Genomic DNA, 19,212 nt, shown 5'->3' with positions numbered 1-19,212 from the left:
AATCTCTCAAGTCTGGTTCCCCCAGAGTTCTAGCCTTCTCACCCAGACTCCTCTAGTTTAGAGGCTGGGAAGGATGACACTTAGGGCTGCTTACTTCACATCTGCCCACTTGATTCTGCGCCCTTACTACAGAGTGGGCTTGTCTTCCCTGAGACTAAGTGGGTAGGTTACTGTTGTGTGAGACTTCAACCAGGAGCACCGGGTACAAACTTATTTACAACATGGAAAGGGGAGCTAGTCTAGAAGAGGGTGGGGCTGCTGGACAGACACGAGCTGACCACTGGGACAGCTGCTATGGATGGATGTCGTTTGCCCCTCAAGGTCCAAAGGCATGGGGCTAGAATCTCAGTGCGTGATGACGGAGCTGACAGGTACTGTGTGGCAGCCAGTAGGGAAGGCTAGGCTGCCCTTGGGGGGTGTTGCTTCACACTCTGAACCTCACCAACCCAGTCTCTCTGTTCCAGTGATGTGAACACTTGTTTCCCTAACCATGAAGTAGTGAGCTGATGGGTTGGCTCCTGAGAGGATATGAGAGTGACTCTAGCCAATTTCCTTTAAGAGTGTGACAACTAACGAATTGACTGCACTCCAGTCAATGGCTGCACACCTAGGAGTATCTGTCAGCACAGAGTGGACTGGGTGGATTGGTTTTTAATAAAGAAATAAAAGGACACAAAGCTGGGAAGGGGAAGGAAACAGGAATGGATCTAAGAAGAGCTAGGGAGAGTGGCGGGGTTAAATATTATAAAAATGTATAAACTTCTCAAAGAATCAATAAAATAATTATATTACACACACACACATACACACGAGAGAGAGAGAGAGAGAGAGAGAGAGAGAGAGAGAGAGAGAGAGAGAGAGAGAGAGAGAGAGGGGGGGTTCTACGTCCAACAGAGGTAAGGCAGCATTGAAAGGCTGAGAGTGGTGACTCAGACATTTACTCCCAGCACAGGCAGGTGGATCTCTGTGAGTTTTAGGCCTGCTAGAACTACACAGTGAGGCACTGTCAAAAAGAAAGAAAGAAAGAAAGAAAGAAAGAAAGAAAGAAAGAAAGAAAAGAAAAGAGAAAACCCCATCACTGGAGAGATCTTGAGTAGCTTCCCAACGTCCTCAGAGATCTGGCCGTATTTCCAACTCAATCTTTGCAAAAATCCCACTTCAGCCTGTACATCAGCGTTTTCCGTTCTTGTCCTTTCCTCCTAAGGCCCTCACTGATGCTCCCACACCTACCCAGACACACACTATATCCACTCATATTTGTCTATATATCTTTCAAGCATTCAATAAACCTCTACTAACTGTGGAAACAAATGGGTCCCTGTATATGCTGCCACAGACTGATGCGGAAGGCAAGCTGCCATGCACACCATGCTAAGGGGCTAGGAACTCACTCTTCTTTGTCACCTTTGGCAGGGTCTTGCTATGTAGCTCAGGCTGGCCCTGAATCCCCAATCCTCCTGCTTCAGTCTCTTAACTGTTTGGATGGCAGGTGTGCCCCCTGTGCCCAGTCAGGACCTTATACTGTAGGTGATAGAAGGTACCATGGTTTCTCTGATGGAGTAAAGGTCAGTTTCATGTTTCAGTAAGGATTACCTGGGGTGAGCAGCTGATGGGCTGGGCAAGGCAGCAAGAGCCAGGGGCTAGATTAACACTCTGAGCTACAGATGGTATGAGCTAAATTCACAGTGATGGGGACACAGGAGTCGGGGGAGGAGGTTTGGAGGTGGCATTCGGAGGTGACAGATGAGTCCAGAGCAGACCCATTTAAGGTGAACTGAGAGTCTGAACAATCTCCTGAGAACTCTAGCAGAGGCTTGAACACACAGGCATGGCTGACACTCCCCAGCACCCCTTGTCAGCGCCAAGTCTCTTTCTTTGAATTGTTAACGCCATCCCTGGGATCAATCTAGCCCAGGTATTTCACAAAGTGCCACAGTACTTGTTAATTTTATATCTTACATAATTATTCCCTTTTGTGCCTTAACTGTCAGGGTTTTTGAAGTGACATCGGAGCAGCAAATGAAGTGACTTCTTCTAAACTTGGGAAATGTTATGAATCCTTAGAATCTCCCCATGAGGATGCCTCCAGTGGGGTGTAATTGTTTCATAAGATGGAAAATAGTCTAAATAGGCAGTAAAGGCATTCTCACTCTCACCTTTAGGACCACCCCGTGCCCTGTGTGGAGGTGGGCCAGAAGCTGTTCTCTAAGGTGAGATTTACCGTGGGGCCCTAAAAAAAGAGATACAGACTGTTAAGTCCATGAAGAGACAGAAGGGTGAGGAAGTAGATGTCAGCTGGACTCTTTCTTCTCTCCACCCCCTCTAAATGTCTAGAGAAAAAAAAATGTGAGCTAAGGAGGAAAAGATGATGAGATTAAGCAAATAGTGAGAAGTCGCCATTGAGGAGGGGGAGGGGAGGCTGTGCTGAAACTCTGTTCCTCAGGCTCCGCCCCCGAGAGGCACCCAAAGCACCCTTGTCCTCCAGAGCAGTCAGACCTCAGCATCCATTCCAGGCGAAGCCTTTGAAATACACTCCCACTGCCATGGAAGTGGCCACCTTGTAGGAGAAAATGTGGGTGCTGGGGACACCCCAAGAACTTTCTTCAGCCAGAAGCAGTAGGACGTCATTGAAAGGACGCTGGGGTTCTCTGGCCTACGCTCAGCAGTTGACTGGAAGGCAGAGTGTGGCAGGCTGGAGGGCTTTTCAGCCCGGGAGCTAATGTGGCCCACAAAGTGTCTATCCAGCAGGGGTTCAGCTGATCATGCTGTTCAAATGCCAGATGCCATTAGAGCAGAGAGGAGCCTGGGGGTCAGATGGATGGACCTCAGCAGGCCACCAGAACAAACCCACATCAAGCCATAAATGTCTCACTACCATGTACGCCGTCTCCTAAGCAAAGCCTTGATGGCAGGGAAAAGGGTACAACAGAACAAACTGGATCCCGAGCAACTTACAGCAATCCAACACATGGCTCTTCTTCCGTGGTGATGTCTAAACTCAAGTGTTTACAGTAAAAACAATGGAGCTGGGACAGAAATCATTTTAATTTGCATATTGGCTTACATGAGCACATAACCATAAATTTACTCAGAGCTTTATCACAACGGTAAAGGGCAGGGGATGGTCTATGACAGACCTGGAATAGAGACCAGCTCTGTAACTTTTTTAAATAATAAAATAAAACTAATGAAAAGGCCCTTATTTACCGAGTCAAATTTTGATTTCTGTTTCCTAGTCCTTTGTAAGGCAGAGCTGTGGCATTTCTCCTTCTAATTTTGCCTGGACAGCTTAGCCAAGCCCTATCCCTAAAATTCAGTCTGTTAAGGTAATTGCTGGAACACCCTCCTGGACAGGGCAGACTTAATTTAGTTGATGTGCTCTGATTTTGAGTATAGGCTCCACTGAGGTTCTGGGAGGAGAAAATAATGAAGTCAAAGCAGTGATGGATTAGACGGTGCCTGCAAAGCATTTGGTGTTAAGAACTTGAGATGTCAAAGCTGTGAACAGAACTCTGTGTGCACACTGAGTTCCCAGAAGATAAAATAATGAGGGCAGAAGACACTTACTCCAGCTGGGAACACTAACAGGATCAGAAGGTACAAGCTGAGGACCCACGAGCACCCAAGCCTCCCTCGGCACATGCCGGAGCCAACTGTGCAGAGTTCTCACCTCTGCACCTCTCCATGAGGCCCAGCTCTGCAGCAATGTCCCCAGAGCAAGGGGCAATGTCCGTTAGTCAACCCTACCCTACACTTTACTGATTCCTCTGGATCCATTCAAAACATCATCCAAGTTGCTAATGCCCTTAGGGTTTTCTCTTTCAAATCACCCTCCCTTTCTCCCCCAAAAAAGAATGCTGTCTCTCACTGGTGTGTCTTTCTGTTCCTGAGCAGGACTCATAGAGCTTACGCTCCAAGACGATGCACAACATGGCTTTATGACGTCACAACTTTGTAACTGTTTATATCCTGATGACATGACAAAAGGATTTGGGATAATGAGACCAGGAAATACAGATAGATGGATGGATGGATAGATGGATACATAGATAGACAGACAGACAGACAGATTTGAGTTTAAAACCTTTGCGACAGCTAACATGACTAAAACTAGAACTTAAGACTCAGGGAAGGAAAGAGAAACAAGAGTGGCTTCATGACTATAGCAAAATGCTAACTACATTGGATGATTCTGGTTTGAATCCGAACCATGGGAGATTACTGCAGCACATCTATTAGGGTTGGCCCTGCTTTCCTGTGGACTGACCTCTTCTCTTTTGGATCTTCCTCACCTATGGAAGAAGGTGTGTAGCCACATGGCAGAAGACACAGCCCCAGTCACACGTGAACCAGTAGCAGCCGCTGCCCTTACTAAGACTGCTGAGACTCATGTGCTGTGCTCTCCTGTACCATCCTTGGCACTAACATCACAGAAAAAGAAACAGAAGCCAAGCAAAGTTTGCCTAAAATTCAACCCTAAGTGGTCATCCAGCGTCTCCTCAGAGGTGAGTGGCGTCAGTTGCCCGAGGCCCTGCTGTATGTTCACTATGCATTATCTCACCATACCTCAAATCTTGAATTACTTTCTACCCTATTTTTTGCTGGTCAGCCCCAGGCCCGGTCTTCTGATCAGATCCTTGGAATAATCAGGCCAAGGTTGTGTGTGTGTGTGTGTGTGTGTGTGTGTGTGTGAGAGAGAGAGAGGAGACAATGTTGCCAGGGATCAAACCCAGAGCCTGTGGCTGCTGGGCAAGTGTTCCGGCATTTCTTGCCCTCATTAATATTTTTAACTCCAGAATTTCCCAACTTGTAAATGAAGCCAGAGGTCTCCTACACATTTGAGTGTCCTGAGCCAGGGAGTGTCACATGAAGCTGTGTGCTCTGTGCTCTCCCTGTGTCCCTCAGAGACCTGAGACGAATTGCACAGGCGGCATTCAGAACACCTCCAGAGACTTGCTATGTGTGTCAGAACATAGCCCAGGACTGGATTCCTGGGAGGGGGCATCTGATGCTTGTAAGAACACAAGAGTCCTGTGACTTCGGTTTCTTCAAAGCACGGACTTGTCCTTGGAATGTGCTGCTATGCTCTTCCAGGCATGGGGACAAAAGTGAGTTCACTTCAGCTGTGGTTATAAATGTGCCTCTATGGAAAAAAATTTTTTTTTGCCACGTGTGGCTTGTCCTTGTGATTACACATTCTACTCATGTGAGTCTTCCTGACCATCAGAGTACAAATTACCTGCTATTCTGAATAAAGTTGACTATTGTGTGAGACTTTAGTCTGCCTCATTTTTAGGCCCCCTCTCCCCCACCCGGTAGAGTAAATAGATATGCAGTTACTTTACCCTTAACACACAGCACCTTGAATACTATGGGTCCAAAACATGACTACTTGCCCCATACGTATGCTGTGTAACAAGGCTGTGTGTGTGTGTGTGTGTGTGTACGTGTCTCATATATATGTGTGTGTCTGTATAGATGTGTTTGCATATATGTACATGTGTACAGGTGTGTGCACGTGTGTGTGCATGTGTGTGGATGTGCTCAAATGTGTGTGCATGCATAAGTGTGTATATGTGTAAGTGTGTGTGTGTGCATATGTGTGTGCATATGCACAAAGTGAACCCCGGCCCTCTGTACACTGCACACTTACTCTCCAACTAAGCTGCACCTCTAGACCCAAAACAGCCATGAAACTCTTTGAAGCTTTCACTTCTCTCAGTTGCTTTTAAGTTGGAGATTGTTAAGAATTACCCATCTTACTGGAAAATATTTAACACTGAAGGAACCTCAAGAGGTACATCTGGAAAACCTAGAAATAGACATTTCACATTTCATATTCTGCCTATTTTCCTATACTTAACTGATTCCATTGTTCACACTTCCAGGCCCCAAACTGATTTTTGGTCCTTACTGCGCATGCGGTTATTAGCCAAGGGTGTGTGGTCTCTGTCAGCCAAGCTACGCACAGTGAAGCTCTCACCCTCCCTCACAGCGAGTTCCTCCAACTCCCTCATTGTTTTCTTTGCCCATATCAAAGCTCCCTCCGAGCTACCTGGGATGTGTAAAACTCCCCATTGTTAGCAAAGTATGGTAGCACACGCCTGTTGTCCTGGCACTTGGGAAGTTGAGGCAGGAAGATGAGGAGTTCAAGGCCAGCCTCAGCTTCATGACCAGTCAAGGACTATTCTGGGCTTCATAAAACCTTCTTTAGAAACAACAACATGAAAGACTTGTTAAAATTCCCACAGAAGCCGGGCGTGGTGGTGCACACCTTTAATCCCAGCACTCGGGAGGCAGAGGCAGGTGGATCGCTGTGAATTTGAGGCCAGCCTGGTCTGCAAAGTGAGTCTAGGACAGCCAAGGCTACACAAAGAAACTCTGTCTTGGAAAAAAAGAAAAAGAAAAAGAAAAAGAAAAAGAAAAAGAAAAAGAAATTCCCACAGAAAGGGCACCTCATTTCCAAAACAACTCACATTACTACTCTTTAAGTACGTCACTGTTTTGTTTTCAGTTGCTCTGGTCAGACTCAACTTTCGACCTTTCGAGATGCCAGCCCTTGTGTTTGGCACCTGCAGAAATAATCTCCTTCTGGTATTCACCGTCTGAATTGAGGTGAAATTGTAATGAAAATAAGATTAACTTGGTGCTTAAGAGCTCAAAAGAGAAAGGTTCTTCAGTGAGTCCCACCCAAGTACTGAGCACAGTGACTCTAAAACGTGTGCCTCCTTGGCACAGATAAACAAGCAAGTCATGGGTGTCTTTTAGGCTGTATCAATTCAGGCTTCCTTACCCAGCCATATCCTTTGTCTGCAGTCACTCCCAAGACACCGGGAGCAAACAGATTTGACAGCATCTGAGGGGTGGTAGCAAACATATTTTCATGAGAAAAGCTAGAAAACTATCCATGGCAAAATTTGGCTTTCTGTGTGAAAATGTCCAGGGATAAGCTGCCTTGCAGCAGGGCTGTGCTCTGAGAAATGAGCCATGAAGCACTTTTGTCACTGGGCAAACACAGTGTGGACTTATATAAGCCTACTTGGTATAGATCAGTCACTTGGTGTATTTCATCGTTTTTGTTTTTATGGCGTTGCTGAAAGGGTAAAAATTGCATACTGTTTATCTTAAACCTGTTTTTTACATTTCCTGAATGAAATTCATACTAAAATAAATACCAAGGGGATGGTAAGATGGCTCAGTCCGGAAGCACTTGTCACACAAGTGTGATGACCTGAGTTTACAATGACAGCACCCATGCAGGAAGCTAGGCAAGGTGATGTATGCCTGTAATCCCAGTCCTGGGGGGGGATAGAGACAGAAAGACCTCAGATGCCTGCTCACCACCCAGCTTAGCTGGATCAGTGAGTTCCCGGTTCAGGGAGAGACCCTGTCTCAACATGTGAGATACACAGTGATACAGGAAGATACAGGGCACGGACGTCCAGCTTCTCCATACTCACACAAATATTTGTGCACCTACACACACAGGACACACACACACACACGCAAGCTATAGCATAGCCAACATGTATTCTGCGGGCACAGGCATGCATCAGCACGGCAAGCATTATATATTAATGCTGGTGCACACGGCTGCACACGCTGGACTATCATGGAACTTTTGCTTAGGCTGAGGGTCCTAGCACTCAAGTCCTGTGTGAGAGCTACCACAAAGCAAGGCGAGGCCTCTGTTAGAGTCCTAACAGAACAGGGTGCACCCTCCTCTTCCTCTTCTTCCTCTTCCTGTTGCTCCTGCCACCAAGAACAACTGTTAGGAGTTGAATTACTATAGCTGCCAAACACAGGGATGCTAGTGTGTAAAGTCTGGAGCAAAACACCTCCAAGCCAAATGCCTAGATCCGTAAGTCTATGACCTCTAAAGTCTGGAGCCATAGGTCCCGAGCTCGCAAGGCTTGAAGCTGTGAGCCCTTGGACCTTGGGAATTCAAGGATTCGCAATTGTCACACTGATCATCTATCTGTAATTCCTATCCAGGCAGAGCAAAGCATACAGCTGATGGGTGACACAGTTGCTCCTAAATACACCAAAGCTTAGGAAAGCTGGTCTCATCAGTGACCACGCCAACCTGGTCGATGTCATTATAAACACACTCCGATCCTGACTTACCAGAGAAGACTCAAGATCATGATTTGTTAACAAATTGAGTATCTACTGAGTGAGAAATGATGATGTATCAATACATCAGGAATTGTACACATATAATTTTGTTGTTGGAAATTCTCTCTCTCTTCCTCATCTTTTGTTTGGAATCTTTTGACCATCAGAGTCATAATCTATCTCCTGGACTATTCACACATGGGATGTAGTGACTGAGGTAAGTATGTATTGAATACATAAAAATGTATTCAATATTTATGATCAAGATATGTGCAGAATCAATAGGCAAGTGATTGCTGTTGACTCTAACCAGTACAGTAACACTCATGGATTTGGCATCGTTTTCTATCTGAACTCCATACACATGTGTGCTGTGAGTTCCCTTCTCATTTTCCTGATAGCATAGTCATTTCCTCATCTTGTTCTGCAAAAGCATAGGCTAAAGGGAAAAATCCGAATTAGTGGGTCTCATTGGCTTCTTAATGGACAGTCCTGCTAAAATGTTCAATATATCATTGACCACCATTTCCTTAGGCAGGAAGTATTCAGAAAATAGATGGCAAAAAAATTGCTCCTAAGGGTGACTGTGTGGAACTGTTTCTTGACATGAGTAGAAGGTGACTCACAGACCCTGAGCACCGTGGCACGCCCGGGGACTCTGAATGCCCGGGGACTCTGATTCACTAGTTCCTATAAGCTTCAAGATGGTCCTGAAGAGCAGAACACATCTCCAGCTTTGAGGTGAAAAATCGGAGCCAACTTCAAGCTTACAGAGCCAAGGTGAGAAATCAAATCTCCAAAGGCTGCATGCTGTCTTTACGTTATCGTCTCTCTGGGGCATGTCACCATTTGACTATGGAATGTCACACCACAGGCTCACATGTTTGAATGCTTGGTCTCCATCTGTTGATGCCACTAAGAAGGCTGTAGAATCTTCAAGAACTGAGGCCCAAAGCTGGAGGAATTGGGTCATTAGAGGGGCAGACCATGAGGTTTTTGTAGCTCATCTCACTTCCTGTCTTCTCTCTGCGTCCTGTTCTGCCAATTAAGGAATCTCATCTGCCTGCTCCAGCTGTCATGGAGACACCCATTGCAAGGCTTTCCCTGTTATGATGGGCTGTAGCCCTTCAAACCTCAAGCCAAAATCAACCCCCCTTCGTGAAGTTGCGCATTGAGTGTCTTGTCACAGCATGAGAACAGAGCTGACACAGGATTATCAGTGCACCCTGAGGAAGAACCGAGTAAGGACTTACACGCTGCTCTGAAAGAATCAGCCTCATGTTGCATTAAAATTTCCAACGCACAATTAAACTTCACACCCTGCAGAGAAGCAGGTCTGTGGAAGAATATTAATTAAGAACCTGGCTGTTCTGGCAAAAAATCAAATCCAAAGATCTTCTAGGTCTATGTGATCCAGCCAAATACAAACATGGCTTTAATCCAGGAGACAAAGGCAAGCAGATCGGAGTTCAAGGCCAGCCTGGTATAGAGCAAGTATCATGTAAAAAAAAGCTTAAATCCAGGCAAGGTAGAGCATGCTTTTAATCCAAAAACGAAGGTAAAGTTAGTTTGTACAAGAAAGCGCCAGGCTGAGAGAGAAGCCAGATTGAACAAGCCAGCTGGGAGAGGAGTTTGAGCCAGAACAGCTGAGTTGAACCAGCCAGCCCAGAGCTCAGAAAGAACAAGTAAGGGTGAGCTCATTAAGCAGCAAGTCTCAGAGGCCTAGAACATTCTAGGACTTGGTTAGATTATAGAGAGGCTAGAAGCTTCCAGGACTAGGCCTATAGCAGGAGGAGGTAGTAAGCCTCCCAGACAACTGAGACAGGAAAATAAAATTATTTTTACACAGGTCTGTTGATCAAGAGAGCCTGACAGCAAAGAAGAAATGAAAGCTGTCCAGGAAAGGCAGCAAAGATTCCTAAGAAAGCACCTTTCCCCAGAAGGATCCTCGTCCTAACAGCTAGGTGCTAACAGTTGCCTGAACCAAAATAGTGTGGCCTGGATCTCTGTGGAGGCTTGAATGAGAACTTGTCTCCAGTTGGCTGGTGCATTTGAACCCATGGCCTATGGTTTGTGGAGGTTGTGGGCCACTTGAGAGGTGGGGCTTGCTGGAGGAAATACGTCACTGGAGGTGGGGTTTGAGGGTCTAAGTCTGGCCTAAGTCCGGTCTCTCCCTGTGCTTCCTGAATGTAGGGGAGCAGCCAGGTCTTGCCCCTGCCACCATGTCATCTTTCCCCCACCATAGCAGAATCTATGCCTCTGGAACCCTATGCTAAAATAAACTTTTCTTCTTTAACTTGCTTTTGGTCATGGTGTTTTATCACAGCCACAGAAGGTGACTGATAAGCCTTCCAAGAGTGCTGACACAGGTACTCCAGAGAAGCCTACCAGGCAAAGAAGGGGCATGAGACAGGGCACATCTTACAAGGAAAGTTGAAGACTCTGAAAATGGCAAGACTCGCCTTGTAGCCCCCCCCCCCCCACACACACACACAAGGGACTAAGGAAGTCCCTGAAGGTTTGTGCCACATTGTGTAGACCAAGGCACATCTTGCTGTTTTGTGCTGACTTTGATTAGAATTTTAGGCAGGAGACAGAAGGTCAGTCCCCAGCACAGAAGTTCTGACAAGACACTGTCAAGACAGTGAAGGCATCCAGAGCTAAAATATGGCTGGCAAGAGGAAGACTTAAAGGTATGTTGGGGCAATGCTGTGACAAAGCTGTCTCAGAATATTGGGAGGCAACACACACACACACACACACACACACACACACACACACACGAGAGAGAGAGAGAGAGAGAGACAGAGACAGAGACAGAGACAGAGACAGAGACAGAGACAGAGACAGAGACACATTCACAAATACATACACAAACATATAAACACCCCACACAGACACACACACAGATATTATCAAAGACATACACACTCATACATAAACACTACACACTCACACAGACATATATATACATACATATACACACATAAGCATATATACCACACACAGACATATACATACATACATACATACATACATACATACAAGTCTATACACCATACACACATACATGCATGCATGCATACATACACACAGCATACATACAGCATACACACCTCACACACATACATACCAACTCCTGCTCCTCTGCTCTCCTCCTCCCACTCTACCCACCTCATCTCATGGGAGGAGCAAGGAGCCGGCCCTCCTGCTCAAGCAATAGGCACCATGAACAGTTCATATGGCAAAAGCAGAAACAAATCCTCTCTTCAAGATGCTCAGCCTCGAAAGCCTGACCACTTCTCAAATGCAAGAAAGGCAGGTTTCCCAAGATGCCACCAGCTCCCCAGGGTGAGATGTAGCTGCCACTCACTCCTTTCAGTCCATGGGACGACGCCTCAGCCGCTGCAATGGTAATGAAGGAGTGACTTTCTCCCCTGGGCACGTGGCACAGTCATAATAAAGGATGGAGTCTCCGTCCAGGCCCAGGTGTGTCCTCCTCCTCCTTTGTGTGTTAATCCAGATGTTCAGGTCAGAAGGCTGGCTCAGGGGCCAGCCTTAGGAAGGAGGGCCAACTTCAGACAAGGTACCTTTCCAGAATTCCTCATCACTAGTGCAGTCCCTACAAACTGCCATGAGTTTCGGCTGGTTCAGCCCTCCTTTCAGGACTCAGAAAGGCACACTACTCCCTTTCTTCGCTCCTGTCTCTCTGTTGGATGCTGGGCCGAGTCTACATGTGCATTTAAACCCACTAATTCATAAGGGTCTTCCTTTCTCTTCCTAAGGCTGCCCTCCACACAATGGGGGTATGTGGAGGGTCACCATGGTGACCAGCTCATCCTCTCTGGTCCCCTCCCCTGGGTAGCTGAGCTGTTACAGCGTGCCTGTCCTGGGCTGCTTCTTTTGAATTCTTATAAAAATTTTCTCCAGCTTCCATCTGAGTTTGTTATCATCATTTTCTTAACAAGATGAAGAACCCTGACAGAGACCTAGTTTCCCCTGTAGCGTATGGCAGTATTGCCCAGACACCCCAACTTACTCATGTATTATCTTTTATTCTTTAATCTACAGAGAAGACAAATTTGTTCCTGCACCTTACACAGCAGCAGAAGGAGAAGGGGAGGGAGTGCCGAGCCAGCCAGCAACTGTCTCTGCTTGCAGCACTGCGCTCAGTAAATAAAGGGTTTAACCTCATTTCAGGCTACACTGCCCACCCCTACCTTCTCTCTCATTTCTAAAAAACAAATTCAGGGTTCTGTTGCAGGCCTGCTTTCTCTTTACCCTGATTCTGCCACTCTTACTTTTTTAAGTTAATTAAAAATTAAAAATATCTCTCTCTCTCCTTCCCTCCCTCCCTCTTAATAATTTTGAATGAAAGATTTTAGCCCACATTTTAATGTTATGAGGCAAGGTTAATAACAAAATAAATTGTGACATAAACAGATCTAATATTTCTCTTTCATCATATAAAATAGTTGATCTATAGCTTACCTTGATTGCTTCAGAATAAGAAAATTATTACATTTTATAAGGAAACAAAGTTAGTTTAGTTCAGAACTTTAAAGGGCTGCTCACCTCATGGTATCTCAGAAGCAGAGAGAGCTACAAAGGAGCTGGGACTCCGTGTCCCTTCCTGAGGCGCAACCTCAATGACATGCTTCCTCTAAGAAGGTCCCACCTCCCCAGGATGTCGTTGACTCTTAGACATTCCATTAGACTCTCTCAGGGAATTAGAATTAGCCTCCACTGAAGCAATCAGAGCTGTCAGGATCCAAGCATTTCCTCAAGGCCCATCAGCTGACAACCAAGACATCAGCACATAAGGCTTTGAAGGACCTTTCCTAGTCATAGCATAACAGGAACTCAGATTCCTACACATGAGCCTTTGAAGGACAACATTGAGCCAAACCAAACCATTGAACTACACATCTACTGCAGTAGCAAAAATCCTAAACATCAGAGCCACCAAATATGACTACAAACAGGTAGAGAATAAGAACTCGTCTTCACTTGGTTGCTAGTGAGAATTTAAAAAAAAATTATATGGCCATAGTGGGAGACAATTTGATTCCTTATAAAATTAAGCATATTCCTAGCACAGAGCCAAGCTCCTCAGGAAGCTTCCACCCACCCCTAAACCATCATGTGGGCATTTATTCCAGCTTCGCTAGCCATTGCCAAAACTTGGAGGCAACCGAGACATCCTTCCACAGGGGAATGAATAGAGAAAAGGCAGGACAGCTGGGCAACAGTACAGCCTCACTCACCACTGAAGCTGAGATGTGATGTCATGACAATGCGTGGAGGACTCTTCCCATGCACGCAGCTAAGGGCAGCAGGTCAGCGTGAAGAATCTTCAGCTGTACAATTTTAATTATGAGGCATTCTGGAAGGACAGAAACAGAGACATTGTACAAACCTGTGGCTCTAGAAGTTAGTGAGGAGATAGGGCTAGAGACAGGGCTAGAGCACAGGCGGTTTGAGGACAGTGAAAAACACCCATTGTGACACTACAAGATACATCTTGCTGTTACTTGTCAGCAAAAATCTAGGTGGAATGTCCTAGAATAGGGTAAACAGAGTATAAACTGTGGGCCTGGGACATGATGTTGCATCACTGTCAAACCATCTGACAGATGCACCGTGCCTGGATTCTAACAGCCACACACATAGAGAGGCAGGAAGTCCAGGGAACTCTCCACATTTTCTGCTCATCCCACTGTGAAGATAAACTGGCTCTAAAATATAAAGTCTATTTTTTAAACACTTAGTTTGTCCTCTTTGAGAATCCGTGCCTGGGTCTCGATGCAGGGTTTCCTCAACACATGATCTTGGATCTAAGGCTCACTAACACCGTGAAGCGGCTATTTCTCCTCACTCTTGCAGAGGAGGAAACTGAGGCAAGGGGTGTGTAAACGCTGCTGTCAGCCAGCTAGGAAAGGAATGAAAGCCTTGGGATTCTAACACTGGGGTTCAAAAAAGACACATGGCCTGTGGTTTTTATGTTCCCAATGCTCTGAGACTGGGTTGTGTAAAATCTACTTTACAGTTTACTGTTCTTTTGTTGTGTTGTGGAATTTTGAAAGTCTTTTTTAAAAATCCAAGGCTAACTCTGCACATAATATTTTAATACTTGTGATCTGGGATGCTAAGTGCTTCCACTCAAACACCATTTGGCTGAAACTGTGGTGAAGCACGATGCTGTCACCTGAACCCGAAGACTGCTGCAAGCCTTGTGTCTTCATGGGGTGACTGGTCTGCCCCTTCCTTTTCCAGAGAACAATTATTTCATACTTCTGAACACTCTTTGCCCGTATTCCCTTGGGAAATTAGTGATCTTGAATTGATTTTCAGCATTAAGCCAACCCAAATGTCCAAAGTCACAAACTAAGAGCAAGGACACAGAGGTCTTCTTGGACTCTTGGTTTCCCCTTTTCATCTTTCTGAACTTTACAAAGTGTGGGCATTGTTCATGACGCCAGCCGCTCACAGACTCGGGGCTTTCAGGCAACCTCCTAACCTGACCTTGACCTCACTTCTCTTTTTCAATTTAATTTTGTATTGACGCTTTGTGAACGTCATGTCATGTACCTTAGTCCCACTCACGTCTCCATCCTCTAGTAGCTGCCCCCTGCCCTTGCAACCTTCCTCCTTCCCCAAGGGAAAAAAAAACCTCATCATGGAGGCTGTCATATGTCACTGTGTGTCCCACAGTGTCCTCTTTTAGCCACATTTTTTTTTGCTTGCAAATGTTCATTGCAATGAGTCATTGGTCTGGTTGGAAGCCTCTGGTTCCTGCCACACTGTCAGTACTGGACCCTCACAGGGACTCCTTTCACACATGCTGTTGTTGCCCTGTGTCATGGAGATCCTACGGTTTTCGATCTGTAGGACCGGCCGCTTCCTGTGCTCCAGCCGTCCATGGATGGATAGATGTTAGGGTGGGCCAACTCAAAGCTCTCCCACACCCACACCACCAGGGTGGGCTCTGTAGCACTGGCCCGGCTAGCTCATCCAATGCTGCAGCTGGCAAAGGGTAGAGCCAGCTCTCATGCCCTCGGGGCCGGCTCACCTGTGCCCACGCCAGCACAGCCAGCTCTGCCCAACCTCAGCTTCTTACCCTGACTCTCCCCCAGCAAGCCCATCTGGACCAGAAGTCTACTGAGTCCTGCATTGTTCAGGCTGGCTCTCACCAAGTGGCAAACAAGATAAGGGTGTCAGCAGCTCCGAGGCTAAAGAGACACTCTGAATGAAGAGCATGTCCCAGAATGGTGTCCCAAGGGATCACATGGAACCGATGTGGTGCACGGAAGAGGACAGCACTTCCACCAGGTGTGAGCCAGAACCCTTGCAGTCATGGCTGTGGCTCCTATCAACCAAGGGTAGGCCAGAGTACACATCTACATCACACTAGCAGCTGCAGGACCAACAACTGCAGTGGCCAACCTCACTGGGACACCTTCTCCACACGACTGAGCCCTCGGAAAACAGGTCAGCTCCAGCTTTAAAACAGTTTGATGAGGCATAGAAATCCACCTCTAGTCAATACTTAAAAATAAAGGCTCAGCTGGCAACGTGTTTGCTGCATCTACATGATAACCTGAGTTCGAATCCCAGTACCCACATAAAAGCTGGCACAAAAATGCACTTCCCCTCTGAGAATGAGGGAGATGGAGATGGAGCTGATTGGCTGGCTGGTCCAGCCAATGGATGAGCTCCAGGCTTAGTGAGACACTCTGTCTCAAAAATTACTCTGGACGTGAGCTGGCTATTGCACACGTGAACTCAAGATGCTGCAGTCACCTGCACAAGATCAAACCCACTCAAAGTTCCAGCATGGGCTATAGAGGAACCCCTGGGGCCCCACTGTGGCTGAAGAGCTGTCACTGTCGTCAGATGGTGACTGCTGGGGGAGGGACAGTCACTGTTCTTTAAGAGTGTGAGCATGGTTTGTTCCCCTATACCTCAGGGGACAGCCCTATGCCTAAGGACTACAGTGACCGGACTCTGTGGGCTTAAATAGTAAATAAGGACATGAATCTGTAAAGGAGATGTGACTGGGGGTCCCTAGGAGAGCTGGGGGTGAGGGCTAGGAACAAACAAGATACATTTGTATACATACATGCAATTTTCAAAAAATAAAATTAAAACACAAAATTGAGGTGGGGAGTGACAAAGTGAGACACCCAGCATGGTCCCTCAGCATTCACAGGCACACTTGCATATGCACACACACACTCACATGCACGAATGCACACATAAGCAAACACATGCAGACATACACACTACATGCCTACAAAGAAGGAAAAAAAGTATTTGAATGTCCTTTTCCTAAGATGATGAAATAGGCACAATACTGCTGGTTCTGAGTTGAAAAACCAAGTCAGGTACAGTAAGTTGTTTGCATTCAGAATGACCAGGGCAGAAGTGAATGCCTCATAGCTCTGATCCAAAGCCCATGACCTCCAACTAAGCTATGCTGAAATAGGAACACCTCAGCCTTCTAAATAGCATGGTGACAATTTTTATCCAGAAATGGCAGATACACAAGAAAATTAAAAACAGCTTAAGCTGTTGGTCACATCTATTCAATAAAGGCTTGGTATCTCAACAAAATAATTGCTACCGTCCAAATGACAGAGGAGCTATCCATACCCCTCTTTGGGTAAAGTATGGGGGAAATGCTGAATCAGCACAATGTGATTTTAGATTTTTGGTTTTTCTCATTTATCTCTCTCCTAAAATGACATGGGGTCGGGGGTGGGGGGTGGCAAGGGAGGAGGAGTAGATGCTCCAAGAATGTCTTGGTGTGAGATTCAGGATCTTTACAACGTAAGTGCGCGGTGAACAATCTGCTACCTGATCTGTAGGATGATTAGTCTTGTCAACTTGACAGAATCTACATTTACTTAGGAGACAGGTGGCTGGGCATGTGCATGAGCAGACCCGCCCACTGTGGGTGGCGTCATTCCATATGCTGGAGTCCCGGAATAAAGGAGAAAGCGAGCCGAGCACCAGCAATCATCTCTCTCTGCTTCCCAACTCTGGATGCAACATGGGCTGCATCATACCCTCTATGATGGATGGTACCCACAAACTGTGACCTGAAATAAACCCTTCCTTCTCTAAGTTGCTTCTGTCTCTGCAGTGAGACAAGTAATAGTTCTTGAAAACTGTTCCACAAAAATGAAACAGTACCACCAGAATGAAGAAGTTGAGCCTAGGGAACAAGCCAGCTGTACAGTGCTTTGTGGGGCACTTCTCAGGGGGAGATGCCAAGTCCTTAGAGAGTTGCCAGTCATGTCTCTTTACCCCTCAGCTAACATCCACAGAACAGCCTATACAAGCTTTACAAAGAGCGAGGTGTTTAGGACTCAAAATAAATTCGGTCTCTACTGACAAGCAACTTAGAACTAAGCTAAGCGAGTATGGCATAAACTAAGTAACTGTGTTAGCATTTTGTTAAATATTATTATAATGTGTACAACCAACAAAATAAAAATAAAATCTTATAAGAGTTTGTGACAAGGTAAACCCAGAAAAGTGAATAGGGATAGTGAGACCATTTTCCCTTAGTCTTCCGTGTGTGTGTGTGTGTGTGTGTGTGTGTGTGTGTGTGTATGAACACATGTATGCATGCTCGGGCTCACATGCATATGCATGAGTGAGCGAGTGGGGTGGAAGGGGTCAAGCCAATAACAACACTACGTAGACTACGTGCATTTCTTTTCTCGGCTTTTGTTCTGTGCATTCTTTGCAAGGATGGTTGGGGCAGAAGCAGCCTTGGAAGACAGATCCTGCCTCCCTCTGAGGCAGAAGGAAGATGTATTGTTTCCTATTCATACCATGAAAATATTATCTCCCTCCAGGGCAAAGGCTGGGCAGCTGTGCTCATGAGCCATCTTTAAAGACAAATTCCTTGCGATGGGAAGGCAGCACAGTCAATAAAGTTCTTAAAGCCCTGAGCCTGATTCCTGGAAAAAAAAGAAGTCAAACCTGGTAGTCCATATGTATTTCTAGAGCTGTGGAGATAGGGGTTAGTGCAGCTCTCTGGCCGGCCAGCATGGCCAAATCAAGGCACTGTAGGTGAGATAGCATGCCTCGGAGAACAAGGAGGCAGCGCCCTGAGAAATGACCCACTGCCACACAGCCACATGGCTTTGGATGTGTGTGTGCATGCATGCATGCACACACACACACACACACAAGAGAGAGAGAGAGAGAGAGAGAGAGAGAGAGAGAGAGAGAGAGAGAGAGAGATCAGTAACAGACATGTCTGCACTTCCTTTCTCTGCAGTGCAAGCACACTGTGCAGGATTCACCTGGATTCTTCTATATTGTCCCATGAGACTTCAGGACAAAGGGGCTAACTGAGCTCCGCCCCCTGCTGAGTCGTGGGCAGTCAAGTTTCTCATCCCAGCTTCAGTTCCTTACCCAAGGCTCAGACTTCAGTCATTGACGATGGGCAGAGTCAGCCCTGTGGCAGGACTCCGAAGAACTGGCGCACAGCCTGACCCAGGCCTGACAGACAGCATGGCCAGCCACAGCATAGCTGGTGCAGTGGGAAGGACGGCTGAGCAAGCCATGGAGGTGAGGACAGTGTGATCTACCGACCCTGGTGGACAGGGCTGGGAGGGTCGGTCCATCATGAGTCTCCACTGGCCTCCTGCCATCCATCATGCCTGGCTAACTGCCTGGGGCCCTGGTTCTAGGCTAGCCTTTCAAGGGCACTCGATACTAAGACATCGTGGCAGATAGAAGTAATCTATATTTGTAGTTATAGGGGCACATGAGAGGTAAGGAGGAGATAGGGGGACAGGAGTTCTTGTGACATGCAAGCAAAAGGGAATATTATTTGGAAGGATTAAAGAGACCAGCAGGGGTAGAGAGGAGGCAGTAGAAGGAGGTTGGTAAGAGCAAAGGGGAAATAGCACCTATGTAGAAAAATGGCATCATAAAACACACTCATTTGTATGATGCTGTAAGATGTTAAGGAAAAAAAAAATGGCTAAGCCCATTGAAACAAATGACAGCCATGCCGCTCCCAAGTGTGTAAGATTTAGGCTACCTGTGAGTCAGGGGCTTATTCTTCAA

General features: G+C 46.4%; 1 long non-coding RNA gene across 1 annotated transcript in view; it reads right to left on the bottom strand.

Annotated features, from left to right (window-relative positions):
- Nucleotides 1-13,407, bottom strand: part of LOC311592726 — a 41,092-nt gene extending 27,685 nt beyond the window's left edge. Inside the window, exon 1 of the long non-coding RNA XR_014777499.1 lies at nt 13,386-13,407. This is a non-coding gene — a long non-coding RNA (uncharacterized lncRNA). The remainder of the gene's footprint in view (nt 1-13,385) is intronic.
- Between the last annotated feature and the right edge of the window lie 5,805 nt (nt 13,408-19,212).

This window comes from Acomys minous (assembly GCF_964271855.1).
Source record: "Acomys minous genome assembly, chromosome: 1".
NCBI classification, from domain to species: domain Eukaryota; kingdom Metazoa; phylum Chordata; class Mammalia; order Rodentia; family Muridae; genus Acomys; species Acomys minous.
The sequence above is the reverse complement of the archived record's forward strand: the minus strand, read 5'-3'. Positions and strand labels throughout refer to the sequence as shown.